Source organism: Equus asinus, chromosome 25 (assembly GCF_041296235.1).
Source record: "Equus asinus isolate D_3611 breed Donkey chromosome 25, EquAss-T2T_v2, whole genome shotgun sequence".
NCBI lineage: Eukaryota > Metazoa > Chordata > Mammalia > Perissodactyla > Equidae > Equus > Equus asinus.
The window spans coordinates 13,823,007-13,841,680 of NC_091814.1; the positions used below are offsets into that span (position 1 = coordinate 13,823,007).

The 18,674-nt window shown below is 42.7% G+C and overlaps 2 long non-coding RNA genes across 4 annotated transcripts in view; one reads left to right on the top strand and one right to left on the bottom strand.

Moving 5' to 3' along the window:
- The window catches only part of LOC106848381 (uncharacterized), a 69,070-nt gene that overhangs the window by 27,863 nt on the left and 22,533 nt on the right, over positions 1-18,674 (top strand). Inside the window, exons 2-3 of one of the 2 annotated variants that reach the window (XR_011498023.1) lie at positions 15,057-15,138; positions 15,550-15,678. This is a non-coding gene — a long non-coding RNA (uncharacterized lncRNA). Of the gene's footprint in view, positions 1-14,999; positions 15,139-15,549; positions 15,679-18,674 lie in introns of those variants that run through there. The other variant, XR_011498022.1, reaches the window with a different exon arrangement.
- LOC123280900 (uncharacterized) lies at positions 974-12,136 on the bottom strand. 2 transcript variants are annotated; one of them, XR_011498025.1, is made up of 3 exons: positions 11,997-12,136; positions 8,513-8,581; positions 974-1,104 (listed from the first exon to the last, which is right to left on the bottom strand). It is a non-coding gene; the product is annotated as an uncharacterized lncRNA (long non-coding RNA). The 2 variants fall into 2 exon arrangements; XR_006520199.2 differs by having other exon boundaries at positions 1,028-1,161.

Here is an 18,674-nt window from a genome sequence, read left to right on the forward strand (position 1 = left end):
TCCCGTGCTGGGGCACACAACACCAGTGGGACAGTTCACAGAATAAATCATAGGTCTCCTATGCTCATAACTGACTCAGTAGGCACCTAAATTACTCAATGGGTCAACCACTAAGAGAGGGCACCCCACTTTGGGTTGCTGGGATGATCAAGCCTGGAAACCAGAGTGGGGACTCCGAGGAGTGGAGCCTTTGACACTTTAAAGATTTCTTTGTTTCTCAGTTGCAAAGCTCAAAAGGAGCCCCAAACGGCCATCGTAACTTTAAGAGAGACGAAAGAAAAGGGTCCATTACCTTAAAATGCCCCATGAATCTAGGGCAGCATGCCACCCATGCTCCTCCTGTGCGGTTCCTATAGCAAGGGCTGATGGGGGCGTCCTCCAACATTGCATCCCTTGTATACCTTCCCTATTATGCCTGGCAGTAATAGGCGCCTGGTGAGTGGTCCTAGAGATAAAAGGATAGAGAGAAACAGTGAAGAATTTTCTGCCAGTGTGGGGGACATTCTACCTAATTGTGTCCTGGAGTCGTTCTCTCAAAAAGGGGTTCCCATACTCAACCAACGTTTAGAGTTTGGTGCTTTCCTTGAACCAGAGTCCCGATTGGGACTTTCTCACAGTTCAGAGTGTGGTCAGGAGCCATAAGGAGGGATGTCAATTCAGCCTTAGGAAAAGAAACCTGCCATGGGAGTCTTGGAGATTGGCAATCGTCCTAATGACTTAAGTGGTCAACCCGTGCCCACGTAAAATTTATATGTTAGAGATAAGATTAGGAAGGAATGGATTAATTCATTCTTCATCACGCTCAGGCATAAGGTACTGATTCTCTTTGAGCTGAATGCCATGGTTTGCCCCTAGAGTAGCCATGGGCAGCAAACTTGGATTCATACAGCTCTCCAAGAAGGTTCCCCATGAAGAACTGAGTTTAGATCCATCCTTGAAAAAGAGGAAGGCACAAGGAATGAAAGGGCACTTACCAGAACTTAAGCTCACAAGCCAAGGAAGCAAGATCCCCGTACGGGCCACCAGAAGAAATGATGCAGACTCGGTGAGCCAAGGACTTGAAAGAAAGATTTCTTGGACTCTCAAGGTGTGGTAGTCATTCTCCTTTATTCAGAGAATAGCATGAGTAGCATGGGGACAGGGTCCATGGGCAGTAAAGAGCTGCAATGTGTTGAGGGTAGGGCTAAATTTATAAGGCATAGGTATGTGAGTTATTTCTTTATAGAAATAGACAAAGGAAAGATCGTGAAAAAAATCCTTAAAATGGTATCAGTGCAGCGGCACCAGACCATAAGCTGCTGCTGGGCCCACGGTCTCCGGAGCATGGGTCGGTGCAGGGGGCGCCTGGACTTCCCATAGATGTGCTTGGGGAGAGGGTTGGAGCTCCCACGCCAGGCTCTGTGGCTCGGGGGGAGGCTCCGGGGTCCTGCACCCCCCCCCAGCAGGGAAAGCCTCTGCTCGCCATTAGCTGGGAGGCCCCGCCCAGAAACCAGAACAAAGGGAAGCTCCCAGTGGGTGGATTCCCTGGCACTGCACCAGACCACCAGCTGCTGCTGGGCCCACGGTCTCCGGCACAGGGGGTGCCCAGACTTCCCGTGGACATGCTTGGGGACTGGGTGGAGCTCCAACACCCAGCTCTGTGGCCTGGGGGGATGCTTCAGGGTCCCGCACCCCCCAGCAGGGAGGGCCTCTGCTTGCCATTGGCAGGGAGGCCCCGCCCAGCATTCGGAACACCAGGAAGCTCCCTAGAGCAGAATTCCCCACCAGGCAGCAGCTTACAAGCCACCACCAGGCCCACGGACTCTGGCCATGTGCCAGATGAGGCAAGGGGCCCCCAGCGATCCCGTGAGAGTGGACTGGGGCAGAGTGGAGCTCCAGTGAAATGGCTACATTGCCCAGGGGGGAACTCCAGGTTCCTACAGCAGCCTCAGAGGAAGCCTCTGCACAGCACTAGTGGAGAGGTCCCGACTGGCAATCGCAAGGCGGGAAGGCCCTGGGGCAAAAGTAGCACAGCTAGGTGAGCTAATGACAGACTGCAGAAGATACCCATAGCTCTGCTGGGACCTATAGTGGACAAGTGTGATCTTGTGGGCTCTGTTAGGGACAAAGAGGCAATTATAGGTGATCCTGCTCCTGGCTGCTGGGAAAGCCCACAACACCACTTCAGACCACAAGGAGGGAGTGCGTCTAACTGGGCTGCAACAGCAGGCACCAGCAGCCTGAGGCCCCCTTGCGATTGCCCCCACAACCGATGAGAGATCCCACAGGACCACTGTGACTATGAGGAGGGGTCCAGGTCCAGTCAGTAACAGCTGACAGGGTTCCTGGTTGGTGCAGTCTAAACAGCTGCTCCTCCCCCACACACCAGTCGCAACAAGTGGAAGCAGCGACTAAACTCTATCTCTATGCAGAGGCACAAATCCATGCTGTAAAGCAGTATGAAAAAATATATTAAATCTCCAGAACAGAAGGAAAATTATAAGCACCCAGAAAACAATCCCAAAGACAATGAAATCTATAACCTAAATGATGATGATTTCAACACTGCCATATTAAAAAACTCACTGAGTTAAAAGAGAATTCAGATAGACAACTCAATGAGTTCAGGAGCTATGTCACGAAAGAGCTTGACACTATAAAGAAGAACCAATTAGAAATACTGGAGATGAAGAACACAATGGAGGAGATTAAGAAAAATCTGGACTCTCTGAACAGTAGGGTCAATAATATGGAGGACAGAATTAGCAATTTGGAGGATAGGAATATAGAAATGCTGCAGACCGAGGAGGAGAGAGAACTAAGACTAAAAAGAAATGAAGAAACTCTCCGAGAATTATCCAACTCAATTAGGAGATGCAACATCAGGATTATAGGTATACCAGAGGGAGACGAGAAGAAGCGGGCAGAAGGCCTGTTCAAAGAAATAATAGTTGAGAACTTTCCAAACTTGGGAAGAGAGATGGAACTTAATGTGACAGAAGCCAATAGATCTCCAAATTTTATTAACGCAAGAAGACCAACCCCAAGGCATATAGTAGTGAAACTAGCAAAAGTCAATGACAAAGAGAAAATACTAAGGGCAGCCAGGCAGAAGAAAATAACTTACAAAGGAAACCCCATAAGGCTATCAGCAGGTTTCTCAGGAGAGACCTTACAGGCTAGAAGAGATTGGAATGAAATATTCAAAACTCTGAAGGACAAAAACCTGCAGCCAAGAATACTCTACCCAGCAAAAAGATCCTTCAAATACGATGGAGAAATAAAAACTTTCCCAGATAAACAAAAGTTAAGGGAGTTCATCGCCACAAAACCTCCTCTTCAAGAAATGCTCAGGAAGAACCTCATTCCTGAAAAGTCAAAAAAAGGAAAGGGGTTACAAAATCTAGAACAAAGGAGATAAGCAGAAGGACAATAATACAAAGTAACAGCTCTCCATCAGGACAAAATGCAAAAGAACTGGAAAACAAGTGATAAAATGGCAACAGTAGACCCCCACGTTTCAATAATCACTCTAAACGTGAATGGATTGAACTCTCCAATCAAAAGAAACAGAGTGGCAGGATGGATCAAAGAACAAGATCCAACAATATGCTGCCTCCAGGAAACACACCTCAGCCCCAAAGACAAACACAGACTCAAAGTGAAGGGATGGAAGACAATACTCCAAGCTAATAATGAACAAAAGAAAGCAGGTGTTGCCATACTTATATCAGACAAAGTAGACTTCAAAGCAAAACAGATAAAGAAAGACAAAGAGGGGCAGTATATAATGATAAAAGGGATGCTCCACCAAGATGACATAACACTAATAAATATATACGCACCTAACACAGGAGCACCAAAATTGGTAAAGAAACTATTAACAAAACTAAAAGGAGACATCAACAGCAATACAATAATAGTAGGGGACCTCAACACCCCATTAACACCAATGGACAGATCATCCAGACAGAAAATAAACAAGGAAATTATAGAATTAAATGAAAAATTAGATCAGATGGACCTAATAGATATATATAGGACACTTCATCCAAAAATAGCAGGTTACACATTCTTCTCAAGTGCACATGGAACATTCTCAAGGATAGACCATGTCTTGGGAAACAAAGCAAGAATCAATAAGTTCAAGAGGGTTGAAATAATATCAAGCATCTTTTCTGATCATAATGCTATGAAACTAGAAATCAACTACAAGAATAAAGCTGGGAAAGGGCCAAAAATGTGGAGACTAAACAACATGCCACTGAACAAACAATGGATTATTGAAGAAATTAAAGAAGAAATCAAATATTATCTGGAGACAAATGAAAATGAAAACACACCGTACTGAATGATTTGGGATGCAGCAAAGGCAGTCCTAAGAGGGAAATTCATTGCAATACAGGCTCACCTCAGTAAGCAAGAAAAATCTTACATAAACAACCTCAAATGACACCTAATGGAATTAGAAAAAGAAGAACAAACCAAGCCCAAAGTCAGTAGAAGGAGGGAAATAATAAAAATTAGAGCAGAAATAAATGATATTGAAACAAAAAAGACAGTAGAAAGGATCAATGAAACAAAGAGTTGGTTCTTCAAAGAAATTAACAAAATCGGCAAACCCTTAGCCAGACTCACTTAAAAAGAAAGAGAGAAGTCTCAAATAAATAAAATTAGAAATGAGAGAGGAGAAATCACAACAGATACTGAAGAAATACAAAGGATCATAAGAGAATACTGTGAAAAACTGTATGCCAACAAATTGAACAACCTAGAAGAAATGGATAAATTCCTAGACTCATACAACCTACCCAAACTGAATCAGTAAGAAATAGAGAATCTGAATAGACCAATCACAAGTAAAGAAATAGAAACAGTAATCAAAAACCTCCCCAAAAATAAGAGTCCAGGACCAGACAGCTTCTCTGGAGAATTCTACCAAACATTCAAAGAAGATTTAATACCTATCCTTCTCAAACTATTCAAGAAAATAGAGGAAGACGGAGCACTCCCTAATACATTCTATGAAGCCAACATCACCCTGATCCCCAAACCTGACAAGGGCAACACAAAGAAGGAAAACTACAGGCCAATATCACTGATGAACATGGATGCAAAAATCCTCAACAAAATTTTGGCAAACCGAATACAGCAATATATCAAAAAGATTATACACCATGATCAAGTGGGATTTGTACCAGGGACACAGGGATGGTTCAACATCCGCAAGTCAATCAACATGATTCACTACATTAACAAAATGAGAAACAAAAACCACATGATCATCTCAATAGATGCAGAGAAAGCATTTGACAAGTTCCAACATCCATTTATGATAAAAACCCTCAATAAAATAGGTATAGAAGGAAAGTACCTCAACATAATAAAGGCCATATATGACAAACCCACAGCCAACATCATACTCAATGGACAAAAACTGAAACCCATCCGTCTCAGAACAGGAACAGGACAAGGGTGCCCACTTTCACCACTCTTATTCAACATAGTACTGGAGGTTTTGGCCAGAGCAATTCAGCAGGAAAAAGAAATAAAAGGAATCCAAATAGGCAACGAAGAAGTAAAACTCTCACTGTTGGCAGACGACATGATCTTATATATAGAAAACCCCAAAGAATCCATAGAAAAACTATTAGAAACAATCAACAACTACAGCAAAGTTGCAGGGTATAAAATCAACATACATAAATCAGTAGCATTTCTATACTCTAACAATGAACTAAGAGAGAATGATCTCAAGAACTCAATCCCATTCACGATCGCAACAAAAAGAATAAAATACCTTGGGATAAATTTAACCAAGGAAGTGAAAGATCTATACAATGAAAACTACAAGACCTTTTTGAAAGAAATCGACGATGACATAAAGAGATGGAAAGACATTCCATGCACATGGATTGGAAGAATAAACATAGTTAAAATGTCCATACTACCTAAAGCAATCTACAGATTCAATGCTATCCCAATCAGAATTCCAATGTCATTCTTTACAGAAATTGAACAAAGAATCCTAAAATTCATATGGGGCAACAAAAGAGCCCGAATGGCTAAAGCAATCCTGAGAAAGAAGAACAAAGCTGGAGGCATCACAATCCCTGACTTCAAAACATACTACAAAGCTACAGTAATCCAAACAGCATGGTACTGGTACAAAAACAGATGCACAGATCAATGGAACAGAATTGAAAGCCCAGAAATAAAACCACACATCTATGAACAGCTAATCTTTGACAAAGGAGCTGAGGGCCTACAATGGAGGAAAGAAAGTCTCTTCAACAAATGGTGCTGGGAAAAAGGGACAGCCACATGTAAAAGAATGAAAATCAACCATTCTTTTTCACCATTTACTAAAATAAACTCAAAATGGATCAAAGACCTAAAGATTAGGCCTGAAACAATAAGTCTTCTAGAAGAGAATATCGGCAGTACACTCTTTGACATCAGCTTCAAAAGAATCTTTTCGGACACCATAACCCCTCACATGAGGGAAACAATAGAAAGAATAAACAAATGGGACTTCATCAGACTAAAGAGCTTCTTCAAGACAAGGGAAAACAGGATTGAAACAAAAAAACAGCCCACTAATTGGGAAAAAATATTCACAAGTTATTTATCCGACAAAGGGTTAATCTCCATAATATACAAAGAACTCACACAACTCAACAATAAAAAAATCAAACAACCCAATTACAAAACGGGCAGGGGACATGAATAGACATTTCTCCAAAGAAGATATAAGGATGGCCAATAGACACATGAAAAGATGCTCATCATCACTAATCATCAGGGAAATGCAGATCAAAACTACACTAAGATATCACCTTACACCTGTTAGAATGGCAAAAATGTCCAAAACAAAGAGTGACAAATGTTGGAGAGTCTGTGGAGAAAAGGGAACCCTCATACACTGTTGGTGGGAATGCAAACTGGTGCAGCCACTGTGGAAAACAGTATGGAGATTCCTCAAAGAGTTAAGAATAGAAATACCTTATGACCCAGCCATCCCACTACTGCGTATCTATTCCAAGAACCTGAAATCAGCAATTCCAACAGTTCCATGCACCCCTATATTCATCGCAGTATTATTCACACTAGCCAAGTCATGGAACCAACCTAAGTGCCCGGCAACTGATGATTGGATAAAGAAGATGTGGTATACATATACAATGGAATACTACTCAGCCATAAAAAAGGACAAAGTCGTCCCATTCACAACAACATGGATAGACCTTGAGGGTATTATGTTGAGTGAAATCAGCCAGACGGAGAAAGACAAACTCTGTATGACTCCAGTCATAGGTGGTAGTTAACATATGGACAAAGAGAACTGATCGGTGGTTGCCAGGGGAAAGGGGGGTGGGGGGAGGGCACTAGGGGTGAAGTGGTGTACCTACAACATGACTAATAATGATGTACAACTGTAATTTCACAAGGATGTTAACTTTCATAACCTTAATAAAAAGAAACTAAAAAAAAAAAAATGGTATCAGTGCAGGTGGGGTATGGTTATTGGGTGGTCTTATAACTTTGGATAAGAATCAGATCGGATCAGGTCAGGACATCCTGTGCTTCCCGGAGGATGATATAGATCGGTATGTAGGGCAGGACACTTTGGACTTTTCTCCCTGGGGCAGCCTTGATCTTCATCATTGGGGCTTTGGGGAGGGAAGAAAAAAGAATTGAAGGATCCTATTTTTAATATTAATTAATTAATTAGCTAAGCCTTTGAGTCTCTTGGAGCCAAACTAATAACTAAAAGGGATGTGTCACAGTTCTGTTGGGAATTTTGTGATGTTTCACAGTGTACCTTCTTGCATGGAAATTTTCTTGAGATTGGGGTGGGGGTAACCTACTGTCAATATAACACATTCTGCGGCCAATTTATCCTAACACAGGAATCTTTGGGTTAGGTGGTAAGGGCTCTAACAGTTTTTAATGCTCAACCTGTGTCTACCAATCTTTGTGGCTTTTTGGCGTCTAAGATCCCGATTCGCAATAGCCTTACCTCATGTGTACATTAACACACCAGCCGTAACTGATGTACTAGGGACTGGGGAAAAGACTGAACCAGCAAATCCCAAAGAATGGGCACTGTGGACTGAATCTAAACAAATGGAGAACTGCAGCTGCCACCACCTGTTCCCCATGCAGAATCAGGGGAAGACTCTAAACAAGTGGAGAATTGCAGAGTAAAACACCAGCGGTTCCCAACATGGAATCTGGGGACAGAACCAAGGCTAAGGTTTAGATATTACTGTGAACTGGCCAATAGAAAGCCCTGTAGGCACCACTGGCAATTCCCACGTAACTGGTGACTGGGGAAAAGACTGAACCAGCAGACATCCCAGATGAGGGCTGCGGACTGGATGGGGTTTCCAAAAAAGGGGAACTGTGGACTAGAAAGCCAATTAGATAGAGAGCTCGCTGCAAAGGGAGCAGAGCTCAGAACCAAAAGGAATTTACCCTCGTCCCTCATAAGCAGCAAGACAGAGAACTCAAAAGGGTTTGTGAATACCACGTCTGTGTTTCTTGTTGTCCCTGAAGCCCTGGGAAGTCTCGTTTGGTCCCAGCATTGCCACCATATCTGTTAAAAAACAAAATTCAACTGAGTAAGTTTGAAGATCAAATTGATTTTATTCAATGATTCATGAATCAGAGAGCATCCTATCCAGTTAGCAGAAAGGAGCTCCAAAGAGCTCCAGAAAAGGGGAGGATTTTGAAGGCAGAAAGGGGATGGGGCAAGGAAGTCATAAACAAAAGAAGGGATTATTTCAGGCAAGGTCACTTTCCTTTCGGGGAAGGCAAGAGTCGGTCAGCTGGATTGCTTCACTAATGCTGACCAGGTAATTCCAGATTCACTAGTTAAAGGTCACATTCCTGGGAGAGGCTGAAACTGCAATTAGGTTAGATATTGTCTTGGTTTGCTGACATGGGGCTTAGCGCAAGTGACCCCATTTCTTTTTCTCTTTAGCAGGGTTAAACTTTTGTTCTTAACATTGAAAGTCAACTTTGTTGAGGTACACCAATATTCACTGATGAGTGAGTTTGTTTTCCATGGTACACTTTTCTGTATTTCTGCGTTGTAAAAATGAATCACAGGATTTTGGGACAATGGTGATGGCACAGTTTTTGGATCTCACTGAATTCTCTCATAAAAACAAAACCACTAGACAGGAAAACCAAAATCCCATCAACAGCGTTTCCAACAATTACAAAATTAGGTGACAAGGTGTCACCCAGAGAAGTCCCTAAAACATTTTCCATGTCTAATGCTGTGTTTTTAAGTTGTGCTTACCTATAGGAATCAAGGCAGAACATTGCCAGATGGCCAAACAGCAGAACTGGTCCACATCAGAAAGCTCCAAGACAGAGATGGGGTGCCGTGCGCAAAGGGAAACAGGTGTAAAAGGTGCCGTGTGCGAGAAAGGAAGATCTGCTCATGCCCCAAATGCCCGGTCCCACCATGACTTGGAGACCCGTCCCCCGTCACATCTCATAGGAACCCTGTTCACCTTCCCTTCAGAGAGAAGGTGTTTCAGGGACGAGCTCATCCTCTTCCATTTGTTGATCAATGAATAAGGTTTCTGCTCTGCTATTCCGAACCCGCTCTCGTTCTATTGGTGTGAGTGACCCCAGGAAAAACGACCTACTTGCTGGTCACCAGCCTCTTAGGGCTCAATAACAAAGGTATCCCCATACCACCCAAAAACAAGCGGGTGGGGACAAACCACTAACAGCTAACAGACCTTGTGGTGTCAGCATTTGTGTGGGAGAGAGCAGAGGAAAACAATGGGCCATATGACACATCTGAGAACAGGAGACCCCAAAAGAGCCAACAGGCACTCACTGGAGACCACAACAGACTAATCTGAAAGGAGCAGTTAAAACAGAGAAGAGCTTTGCGCAATCCAATAGCTGATGCATGAAGGGGTCTGTGGTAAGTTCTCAAGGGGCTGGAGTAGACTAGGTCCCAGGAACTCTCAAAATGACCAGCAAATCTCCCTTCTAGAACAGAGCTCCACTCCGAGGAAAAACTGCCGGAAGTAGAATAAAAGCTAATCAGAACAGAGACAACAAAGCCAAAGGGGGGAGGTCTAGAGAAAGGTGGAGAAGGGGAACAAAGCTAGGAAATCTTAGCGAGCAAGCGGCCATGTTCATTGAAGCATGACACAGAAGCAACAGCAGAGGGAGCTCTGTGAAGTCAGAAAAGCTATGCTGAAACACGCCTACTAAAAGTTCAGGAAAACAAATGTTTCCAAAAGAAATGAGTGACAGAAAAGGATCGAGGGTGAATCCCACACAAAGTTATTATGAGAAAAAAGAAAAAGGAGCAAAATAACATCCCTACTGACAATGAAAGTGTGCCAGACAGTCATGGCCACCAGCAGAACACACTATAATCCATTATTTCAAAATGAGCTGAAAGATGCTGAGAAAATGATGCAAGAAAGAAAAGAACAGCATAAGTCAGAACCTGAAAAATGCAGCTATGAGCTGACGAAACTCAGAAAAGAATTCAAAATAAAAGAGAAAATTTTTCCAGAAATAAAGATTAAACTAAAAAGAATATAAGACTGAATAAATACAACAGATAACGCCTTAAGCGAAATAGAAGGTAAAAATTTTTTACGTGGAAAATAAGTAAAGAGATATTTAAGATTCAAGAGACGCGGACAAATACTAAAGATAGGTAAAGAAGATCAGAAGCTCTAAAATACAGATATTACTAATGCTAAAGAAGAAACCAAAACAGGAGAAGAGAATAAATACTAAAAGGTGTAAATCAAGGCAAACAATTTCTTTTAAAAACTATGTATTGGGTCTGGCCCCATGGCTGAGTCATTAAAGTTCCATACGCTCCGCTTTGGCGGCCCAGGGTTTGCAGATTCGGATCCCTGGTGCAGCCCTACTCTACTCACTAGCCATGCTGTGGAAGCGTCCCACATACAAAATGGAGGAAGACTGGCACAGATGTTAGCTCAGGGCTGGTCTTCCTCAAGCAAAAAAATAAAAATAAATAAAAAAAAGAGGATTGGCAATGGATGCTAGTTCAGGGCAAATCTTCCTCAGCAAAATCCCCCCCTAAAAACCCTATCTATTGAAATAACATGCTACTTATATAAGAACATTGACTCAGAATGTCCAACGTAGTCATCTTCTGGTAAAATTATTGGACTTTAAGGAAAAAAAATTATTTTGTCATCTAGCCAAAAAGGGCAAGTTACCTGTAAAAGGGGAAAAATTATATTGTCATTATAGACTGTTTGACAAGAATGATTTATGTCAGAAGAAAATAGAGTTACATAACTAAGATATACTCAAGGTAAAAATATGTGGGCCAAGGATTTTATATCCAGCAAAATGGACTTGGAGATTTCAAGGGCATAGACAAGTGTTACCAGCATTCGATAACTAGAGAATGTAGATTCCATGAGCCTTCCCTGAAGGATCCAGAAGAAAGCCTCAGAGAAACAAAATGACTAGAGCAACATCAACGTAAGAGGACTGGTGGTAAGCCATATATATATATATATATATATATATATATATATATATATACACACACATACAAATTACTTGTAGAACTAAAAATAAACGGAGGTTAGGAGGACAAGAGTGGCTGTATGATCTGGCAATGAAGATACAGTACATCGATTAAAATGAGCATGGAATGAGAAGAACAAATATAAAAAATGTTTTAACCATTTTTAGAAATGATATTCTTGGTGGTAGTATTAATATTGTTATCCTGAGACTGTTGTATGAGGGAAAAGATATATGAGTAATTGTGGGATGTTTTAATTCTATAGCCCCCTATGTCCTTGAGAAAACAGATTCTCTTCTCATTGCAGAAGAAAGAACATATGGATAGTATATAGACTAGGTTAAGTAAAAAGCCTGTAGTTTTTTATTGGAAGTGGCAATATCAGTGTGAATTCATGAGGTGTTTTGTTTCATATAAATAAGACATATAAATATAGGTATATCTATCTACCTACCTATCTCTCTCTATATATCTTCCTCTTCGCCGTCGCTTCTTTTGTGGACAGTTCAGTCGAAAAGCCATTAGGTGCGGCAAAGCGAGGTCGGCGTCCACGTGAAGCAGAGATGAGTGCAGAGCCACCACGGCCCAGCATGGGATGTGAGGAGGACACCTAGGCAGGGAGGCGGCAGTGGCAGTGACCTGAAGTGGGCTGTCGGAGCCACAGTAGCATGTGCAGGGTGTGCACATGGAGAGCTGGCCCGTAGAGAGGATGTGGCAGCCTGAGTCGGGTACAGAGAATGTCTTCATGAGGGGATGGCCCAGTTGGGCTGTTGGAGCCAGAGCAGGGTGAGGAGGGTGCTGATACAGGGGTGGGGCAGTGCAGCAATGGCACAGAGAGTACTGAAGCCTGGGCAGGATGAGGAGAAAATTGGCACAGGGATGGAGATCATGGCACTGATGGGAATTTGGTCACATGTAAGAAAATTGCTTTAAAACTTTATCTGTATTTTGAGGATAATGAGAGCCAGGTTTCTCGCTGTCAGAAAAGGGAATCACGTATATGGAAAGGGAGAAAATTAGAATATACCCAGTGGTGTTGGATTGGAATTGGAGATACTGGTGTAAACTTATAGTTTTCAGTATATATAGATAGGCATAGAAATAAGTAGAGGTGTAAACGTATGTGCACAGCTCTCTCCATGGAGAGGTCTTGGGAACAGCAACATCTCAATAGTAATGAGCTCACCAGGGACCAAATCGTCCTTTCTAAATACCAGTCTCTACTAAAAGGAATCAAGGCTCCTAAGGTGGAGAAAGGACTGGTTCCAGGGCTGGTGCAGAGAAAGTACAAGATGAGCCTGGAACATGCCCTTGCACCAGAAACTAAGGATGTGCTCAGATAATTATGGGGACACGTGAAAGGACCCAGGAGCAAGCTTGAAAGGGCTCTCACTGGCGAAATCTGGAATAATTTGAGCATCAAAATGAATACTGCTTAAATCCACAAGTTCATAAAAATACAAAAAAAAAAAAACCCCACCTAACTGGTCACATTTAGCAATCCTACAAAAAAAGAACAAAGCTGGAGATATCACACTCCTGGATTTCAAAATGTGCTACAAATCTATAGTAATCAGAACAGCATGGTACGGGCACAAAAACAGACACACAGATCAACGGAACAGATTTGAGAGCCCAGAAATAAACCCACATATTTATGAATAGCTCATTTTCGACAAAGGATCCAAGAACAAACAGTGGAGAAAAGAAAATCTCTCCAACAAATAATCTTGGGAAAAAAGGACAGCCACCTGCAAAAGAATGAAAGTAGACTATTATCTTACACCATACACAAAAATTAACTCAAAATGGATTAAAGACTTGAGTGTAACTCATGAAACTATAAAACTCCTGGAAGAAAACATGGGCAGTATGCTCTTTGACATCAGTCTTAGCAGTATCTGTTTTTTGTTGGTTGGTTGGTTTGTTTTGGTGAGTAAGATTGGCCCTGAGCCAACACCTGTTGCCAATCTCCCTCTTTTTGCTTGAGGAAGATAGTCTCTGAGCTAACATCTGTGCCAATCTTCCTCTATTTTGTATGTGGAACGCCACCACAGCATGGCTTGAAGAGCAGTGTGTGGGTCCATGCCCAGGATCTGACCCCGCGAACACTTGGCTGCTGAAGCGGAGTACGCAAACTTAACTGCTATGCCACCAGGAGGCCCAGCAGTATCTTTTTGAATATCATGTCTACTCAGGCAAGGGAAAACAAAAGAAAAAATAAACAAATGGGACTACATCAAACTAAAAAGCTTCTGCATGGCAAAGGAAACCATCAACAAAATGAAAAGACAACTCACCACCTGGGAGAAAATATTTGCAAATCATATATCCAATAAGGGGTTAATATGCAAAATATGTAAAGAACTCATACAACTGAATGACAAAAAAACAAACCACCTGATCAAAAAACGAGCAGAGGAGGGGCTAGCCCAGTGGTATAGTGGTAGGCATTTCCCTAGTAATTAGTGATGTGGAGCATCTTTTCTCATTGAGATATCCCCTCACACCCATAAGAATGGCTATTATTAAAAAGATGACAAATAACAAGTATTGGAGAGGATGTAAAGAAGGAGGAACCTCTCATACACTGCTGGTGGGAATGTAAATTGGTGCAGCCATTATTGAAAACAGTTTGGAGATTCCTCAAAAAATTAAAAATGGAGCTACCACATAATCCAGCAATTCTACTTATGGGTGTTTATCCAAAGAACACAAAAACACGAATTCGAAATGATATATGTACCCCTACGTTCACTGCAGCGTTATTCACAGTAGCCAAGACTTGGAAACAATCTAAGTGCCCGATGGATAAAGAAGATGTGGTATGTATATACAATGGGATACTGCTCGGCCATAAAAAAGATGAAACCTTGCCATTTTCAAGAACGTGGACGGACTTTGAGGGTATTATGCTAAGCCAAATAAGTCAGAGGGAGAAAGACAAATCCCATATGATTTTAATCCTATGTGGAAGATAAACAAACAAAACAAACACACAGATGCAGAGAGCAGATTGGTGAATACCAGAGGGGAAGAAAGGGTGGAGGGAGGGTGAAGGGGTGGTACGAAGGAAAACTTCTGCTTCCCTTGGGCGGGCGCTTTTATTTCTTGTGCTACCATGACTAAGATGGAAGGGTTTTTGGAGTTGTGGTCTGGCCTCTGGGCCCGGGGTCTGCCCCGGGCAGTTTTACCGCATCCGGTCCAGTCCGGGTTGCCTTGTGCACCCAGCGCCCATGCTGTGCTGGGGGTCCGATCACGCGCATGCCGTAAGCTCTCCAAAATGAAGCCCCTGTCCAACACCATGGTCATCGCAGGCTATGCTGATGGAGAGAGGTTGCTCTGAAAACAAATAACTTACTTCCTTGACCACCCAACCTCTAGTGCCTGTGTAGTGTCAGTCTCTTCCCCTGAGTGAATCCCACCTCTGACTCAGACCCCGTGATCCCGCCCTTCAGCTACAATACAGAAACCTAAGATGAAATGAGTTCTTTCATCTGTTGTGTCCTGTTAGCTTCCTGGGTTATGTGGACATGCTTGGTGTAGCCTGTGAAGCCCCTTCGCTGGCCACTGGTTATGGTGCATACTTGGCTCAGGTGAGTAGTCAGCTGAGGGGAGGTGGGGAGAGGGGAAGACAAGGCAGTGGGGGTCAGTGGTTCTCCGCTTGTTCCTCCCCCTTGAAATTCTGACAGGAGGATCAGGCTAGGATCCCTACTGCTGGGCAGGTGGTTCTCTTTGTAGTCCAGAGGCTGTAAGTGTTGGCACTTAGATTCCAATGAGAAGGGGGTGTGTCTGGGAGTCAGGAGACATGTGCAAAGAGAGGGCACCCTAGAACTTCTCCTTCAGGTGGGTCTTAGCCCAAGTAAGCAGAGTTCATTCTGGTGAGGCAGCAAGTGGAATGTCACCTTTTCACTCATTTATGCTTGTTTTTACACCGTGGATTGGAGACAAATAGCCTGGTATTCAGCCCCTGAGCCCTCCCATGTTTTTTTCTCCCATCTCCCTAGCCTCTGCTGCGAGAAATTCTGGAGAAGCAGCCAGTGCTGAGCCAGACCGAGGCCCGGGAGCTAGTGGAACGCTGCATGCGAGTGCTGTACTATCGGGATGCCCGTTCTTATAACCGGGTGAGGAGGGGGGTGAGTAATAACCATGATGGGGATCTAACTGGCGGATCTGGTGACTACTTGAGTCCTTGGGTCTCTATGCTTTGAAGAACAGGTTCTCCATTTCTGTGTATCCCGTTTTCCTATTAGGGGAAGACCCTCTACTTGACCTTTGACCGGCCCCAACTTTTCTAACACCTTTTTTGCCTACTGTAATTTTGATTTCAATCACCTGATCATGTGGGCAATATCCCAGTTGGTCTCTGCAGACAGTGGTCCCTCTATTTCAACACCTTTTTCGGTTACAGTGGCGATTTGAAACTGAAAGAAGGCAGAACTCAGTCAAAATGCCCACCCCTACATGAAAGAAGTCCCAGATTAGCTTTAGAAACGGCTTGTCAAGTTTCCTAAGAAATCCTCAGCCCTCTGAGGAACATGCCCTGATAGCTGTCCTCCCACACGCACTTGTGTGTTCCTACAAACACAAGTCCACCTAAAAAGAAGTTTTGCTGAATTTCTTTCTAAAAATGGGGGTTGTAGTAGTCTATTAGAACCCTGCCACATACTTTTTTCACTTATTTTGTTGTACATATTCCTCTAAGCAGGTATTGTTTAGAGTGGAGAGTGTACTAGGCATCAAAACCAGTAAGTCAGGGAAGGGGCTCCTAATAGCACGCCAGAGAATGCCCAGGAGCAGATATTTAGAGCGTGGAGCCAGGCAGTCAGACACTTGGAAGACGCAAGAAGGGGGCTAGTCCTCACTCATCCCTGAGCTGAGAGAGTGAAGTTGCCTTTAAAGACCCAGTTGTGGTGTGTGGGAGGGTTAATCGCACTTGATGGACCAACAACGGAGTAGACACATCCCAATACTCTCTCATGTCCTTTGTCGTGGTGGATTGGGGCTACAGCTTTTCCAAGGGTGTCCTTGAGCTCACCAAACTCTAGAACCTTCCAGATGGCCTCATAGGCCAACTTGTGGAGCTGACCGTGGTGCTGGCAGCAGATCCTAGATGATACACTACACTTTCCACATGGCACACTCAGCTTTGCTATTGTTCATCTAGCCTGGTGCTGGAGCATGGCGTGGAATCTTTCAAAGTACAAAGAGAGAGCTCTTGTCAGGCCGGGTACAGTGGGAATTGGGGAAGATTGGGTCACAGATTGCCGGTGGCTGGGTTGTTGTGACAAGAGGGCCTCTCTTGTTTTTGGAGTGTCTGTTTCAATGATGTAGAGCCAGACATAGTGAGATGTGGCCAAGATCAGGATGAAGGTGAAGAGGCTTTTTTAAAAGCCTTTATGAAAAATTGTCAAACATACTAAAGGGGAAGAAAGAATATTATAAAGCTCCATATGCACATGCCCATCATCCTACTTTAAAAATTATCGTCTGATTAGTCTTGTTTTATCCATACCTCCTCCATTGTCCAACTCAGCCACTCTAGATTATTTTAAGGCAGACATTCATTATGTCACTACATCTGTAAATAATTCAGTATTTATGGAAATACTCAGTACGCCTAAAAAATATAGATATTTTGACATAGACCCAATGTCATTATCACACCTAAAAAATTAAAAATCATTTTCTTAATATCATCAAACATCCAGTCAGTGTCCAGATTTCTCCAGTTTTCTCAAAAAATGTATTTTTCTGTTGATATGTTCAAATCAGGATCGACAGGTCCACACATTACATTGCATTTGGTTTTGGTTGATGTATTTCTTAAGTATTTACAATCCTTAGGCTCTCTTGCTCATTTATTTGTTGAGGAAACAGGTCATTTGCTCTGTAGAATTTCCCACATTTTGGACTTCTTTTGATTGCATCTTTATATTGTTTTTAAACTGTTTAAACTTGTTCTTCTGGCTCCTGTTTTACCTGTAACCCGATTGTGAGATCTAGAGACTTGATCAGACTCATTTTGATTTTGTGGCAAGAGTACTTCATAGGTGCTGCTGTGTTCTTCCTATCGCATCACATTAGGAGGCACGGAATGCCGGGTTGTCTCCCTTTTTGTGACGTAAAGATTGATTTCTATGTTCAGGTTACAGGACAGTCTGTATGTTCAGGACAGTCTGATCTGTCCATCATAAAGTTTCTTTCCAGTCTTTCATTTGACGGTATTAACAGCCATTGATGATGATCATTGCCTAGATCCATTTGTCATTAGAGATAACAAATTGGTGCTATTCAAATTCTATCATTCCTTCTGAATTTACCAGCTGGAATTCCATAAAGAAGATTTCCTCATCAACTCTTTGCTTATTCCAAGGCAAATTCCTATCTATGTGTATTTAGTTCTGTGTAATTTTATCACATTGTAGATTTGTGTAACTGTCACCCCAATCAGAATACAGAAGAGTTTCATCGTCACAAGGATCCCTCGTGCTACCCTTTTATAGCCACATCTTCCCCCACTCCACTCCCATCCCTAAGCCCTGGAAACTACTAATCTGTTCTCCAATTCTCTAATTTTGTCATTTCAAGAGTGTTATAGGGCCTGCCCCCATGGCTGAGTGGTTAAGTTCGTGCGCTGCGCTTCAGCGGCCCAGGGTTTCACTGGTTCAGATCCTGGGCGCGGACATGGCACCACTCATCAAGCCATGCTGAGGTGGGCGTCCCACATGCCACAACTAGAAGGACTCACAACTAAAAATACACAACTATGTACCAGGGAGAAAAAGGAAATAGAAAATCTTTAAAAAAAAAGTGTTATAAATGAAGTTATGCCATATGTAATCTTCTGAGATTGGCTTTTTTCATTCAGCGTAATTCCCTTGAGATCCATCCAAGTTGTTGCGTGTATCAAGACTTCATTCCTTTTTATTGCTGAGTAGTAGTCCATGGTATGGATATAGCATGGTTTGTTTAATCATTAACCCACTGAAAGTTGGGTTGTTTCCAGTTTTCGGCTATTACCAGTAAAGCTGCTATGAACAATGGTGTACAGATTTTTATGTGACCATACATTTGCAGTTATCTGGGATAAATGCTGAAGAGTTCAGTTGCAGCGTCATATGATAAGTGC